The sequence below is a fragment of the Sinocyclocheilus anshuiensis genome, unplaced genomic scaffold (assembly GCF_001515605.1).
Source record: "Sinocyclocheilus anshuiensis isolate Anshui unplaced genomic scaffold, SAMN03320099.WGS_v1.1 scaffold628, whole genome shotgun sequence".
Classification (NCBI taxonomy): Eukaryota; Metazoa; Chordata; class Actinopteri; order Cypriniformes; family Cyprinidae; genus Sinocyclocheilus; species Sinocyclocheilus anshuiensis.
The window spans coordinates 1,334,461-1,338,840 of record NW_015555750.1 but is presented as its reverse complement, the minus strand read 5'-3'; positions in this window follow the sequence as shown (position 1 = coordinate 1,338,840).

Genomic DNA, 4,380 nt, shown 5'->3' with positions numbered 1-4,380 from the left:
TCTTCCTCCATCACTTCACCAGCATGCAGACGCAGCTTTTAAAAAGGCACAAGACCGTGCACCCAGATACCTTGTAGCCATGCCAACCATCTGTTTGACATACTGTAGCTGACAAGACAATGAAGGATTGAGCCGGTGAGTGGAGGCGAATCTGACCCTGATCCAGGAATGTGAAACATTCCTATTGAGGAAACGAACAGTCTATTAATGATTAGCCTTACAACTGTGGTTATAATTGTCTGACACTTTGTGACTGTTGGAGATGCCTCACAGAACAATGGGACTCTTCTGCATACGCGGAGACAATCTTCATTTTTTCACTTCGGTCTGACTGAGCGGCTAATATGAAACACGATGGTTGAGGAAATCTATCATGTGACTGATTTATTTAAGTATGCGATGGAAGTGCTCGTAAACTTCTGTGCTTGGACTGAATCATGGAACTGGTACTAAATGTGATGCAATAAAAAGAGTGTGTACTGCAAAATAATGGCAAGAAATGTCTTTGCAAAAATAACATGGCACGAGTATAGTCCAATTAAATCAAAACCATACAGCATGACTAGTGTAGCCTGATTCCCGAAAAAAAGATCAGTTACCAGTTTGAATCTGTCTGAAGAATCATGCTGATCTGAATTGAAGAATCAACTGAAACAACATCTGATTCATTTACTGTACTGCAAGTAATCATTATTTTAAGCATGATTTTTTTTATTCAAATAATTTTTTAATGTTTTTGAAAGAAATCTTACACTCATTAAGGCTGCATTTATTTGGTTAAAAATACTGTAAAAACAGCAATATTGTGAAATATTATTACAATTTAAAATACATGTTTTCTATTTTAATACATTTTAAAGTGTACTTCTGTGTTGGTGAAGCTGTTTTTTTTTTCAGCAGCCATTACTCCAATCTTCAGTGCCACAGTCTTCAGAAATAATTTTAATATGCTGATTTGGCGCTGCAGAAACATGTTTTATTTTAATCACATTTCATTTTAGGATTCTTTGTTGAATAAAAAGTTAAAAAGAACAGCATTTGCTTGAAATATTTTTAACAATGTTACAGTCTTTTTCACTTTTGACCAATTTAATGCATTCTTACTAAATAAAGGTAGTAATTCCTTTTAAAAAAATATCTTACTGACCCCAAACAGTAGTGTATATATTAGGAATACTTCTTCATTTATTGCACAAAGAAAATTCTGTTAGTAACATTACTAAACACTTTTTCTGTGTACTTGTTTTAATAAATGAACATAAAGATATAATAAAATAAATAAGCCTGACTCGAAGGAACAATAACGAAGTGTTTCCTTTTGTGAGCAATAAATCAGTCTGCTAATAAGTACGATGTTATGCCTTTCCTGTCCCATTTGCAGGGGTCTGGGTGGATGCTGGGTGGGAAACCGTGAGATACGGCAAAAGCCTGACTGGCTCCTTCTCCACCCCTTGGCTGGCCCTTTAAAAGGTGTCAGATGAAAAGCAGCCGTGATTGTTGCTTTCCCTCACTCTCACTCTCTCTCTCTCTCAAGCATTCTTCTGTCCTCGCCCCCTCAACACCCACGTCTTTTCTCTCCTCCTCAGCTGCCCACACCCTCCGTGCTCACGCTCACACTGACACACACCCAGCGCTAATATAAAGGAAACCAGGCTGATTACATCAGAGATTGCAGAGAGAACAGAGACTCGCGTTGCGTTTTTAGTGAATTATTCATTCCAGTGTGTTTCACTTTTAAACACGAGCTCTGTCATATTCTGTAATTGTCTCTGAAGAGCGCGAGCCCTCACACGTTGCACGCTGTGTGAAGTACAGATTAAATGGACCTCAACACCCACGTCTTTTCTCTCCTCCTCAGCTGCCCACACACTCCGTGCTCACGCTCACACTGACACACACCCAGGAACCTCGTCCCCCCAGCCTGCCGCCTCTGGTTGTCCCTATAACCTCAGGATGCGGGACCCCCGCCTTGCGCCACGGTGACCCCATCCGCTCTGGTCCACGCTTCCCCCTTGCGTATATCCTGTGAGTGGGCTGGTCCGCCAGTGAGAGAGAGAGTACGAAAGGAGAGGAGAGACACTGCTTCCCTTTTCCGCCCCCCTCTCCAGAACCAGCGCTCCAGCGAACGAGTGACCAGCGGCACAGCAGCAGACGCCCTCGTCCTGGAAGTTCCGAACACGTTCTTTTGAAACATTCCATTCTACGCCAAGACGGGTTTCCTGCTCTCACGCCCAGCCCCCCACCCTCCTGCGCCCACCCTCTGCGCCCGGCCTCCCCTGGGCCAGACAAGGGCTCTTTCAGGGCTTCCTGGAGTACCACCTTTGTGTGAAGTACAGATTAAATGGATTGTCAACACACCCCACCGCTGTATGGCCAGATGAGACGCAAACTACGGTTTCTCGACTGGATAACCGTCTCGCTAGTAAAGTTTTGATGGATGAAGTCTGCAATCAAGGTAAAGACGATTGCAGTGGTGTACACGAGTCATACAGTACAGTAAGCACGCGTGAGGCCGGTATAATAATGCGTGTATGAGTGCTCTTGATGCACTGATCGCACATTTATGCATTTTTTACATTACATTTATTTATGCACAAGCACAGACATTTCCGTACATTCACATTGTTTCCACACACATTCACGAGACGGGTTTCCTGCTCTCACGCCCAGCCCCCCACCCTCCTGCGCCCACCCTCTGCGCCCGGCCTCCCCTGGGCCAGACAAGGGCTCTTTCAGGGCTTCCTGGAGTACCACCTTCAATTATCTCAGGGCCGGAGAGAAAGTGCTGATACTATACAATGCTGATAAAGTTCCCCTCAATGCATTCCTCGCTAAGGCAGAGTGGCGTAATCAAAGGCGGGACTGATTACTTTGGCCCGGGATCGTGATGGACAACGGTGGGGGTAACGGAGAAAGGGAGACTCCGAGAGAGAGATAAAGAGATTTGGAGAAAAAGAGAGTAACCTTGGACTGGAAAATCGAGCAGAACGAGAGCCAATGGGGAGTGAGTGCGGGAGGGAAGACGGCATTAAAAAAAGTGAGAGAGAGAGTCAGGGGCTCTTCTCCAGCTGTTTACAGGGCTACGGGTCAGCAGGGTTCATTTCCTCCAGAGCACACGTCTTTATCTGGCTCATCTGCCGACGGAGCTGATAGGAGCCTGGGGGACGCTAGGGGTGTCTACCACAGTCCCAGCCTGTGTCCCTTTGTCTTTAATTTAAGAGGGGTGCCAGTCCGCCTCACATTGTTTCCACACACATTCACGATAATGTTTTGATTTGTCATGTGTATGTTGCTGTGTCGTGTTAGTTATTCTGAATTGATCCATGTACTGTAGTAGATATATGCAGTCAGCAGGCGGTTGGTTTATGGGTTTTTGGCATCTCCATGTGGTCCTGTTCGGTATCGCAACTTGACTTCTCTAAAATGTAAAAAAGCTATTTGCTGTTGCACTGTATACATACTATAAAATTCAGATTTTTTTTTTTTCTTTCATATGTGCTTATATGGGCTCCTTATAGCATCTGGTTCTTTGGTGTCCATTTGGAGTATCCTTTTGGAGTTCTTTTGGAGTCCTTTTTTGGAAAGACATCTACATTTATCTTGAAGAAAGCTTGCAGAAAATACAGATTTTTGAGACTCACCCTTCAATCTTTTGGTTTTCTTAGCTGAATATAGCAAATGATGACAAAATAACCATTTGGAACAAGATAAATGGTCTATGCTTAATTTCATGAAGTGTGCGATAAATCGCGATTAATCACAGAAAAAGGATGTGATTAAAGTTGCAGTCTTGTGTCCCTTTGTCTTTAATTTAAGAGGGGTGCCAGTCCGCCGTCACACATCCCCTGCAGACTTCCTGGTGCTGCTGTATTGTCCGCCTTTGCCCTCGCGTGTGATTCAGGATAAAAAAAAAAAACGGACTTCTCTGATCCGCAATGAGTCTCTGCCGATGTTTTGTCTGCCGTCACACAATGGTTTTTAAGCATACGTTAGGTTAACTGTAATCATCTCAAATAATTCACTGTCTCTCTAGTCAAGGCTTTTTGGTAGATAGTCTTGACTTATTGAAGAGCAATAGAACTATTTCATCCCCATGGTACGTTCAAATATAATTTCTGATAAATGACGACTTTAACTTTTGGATCAAAGATTACCAACCAGGGGTACCTGAGGCTTTTAGTCCATGTCTAGAAGTATTGAAGCAATTTATATGCTAGCGTACTCCTAAAGGTTTTCAGAATTAAGTTTTTGCAGATGAATATGTATATACAATTTACTCTTTCTCAAAATATTGATGACTCATCCAGCACACTACACAAATTTCTGTCCAACCAAATGGTCTATAGAATGAGAACATCCCTCCCAGTAATAATAATTATA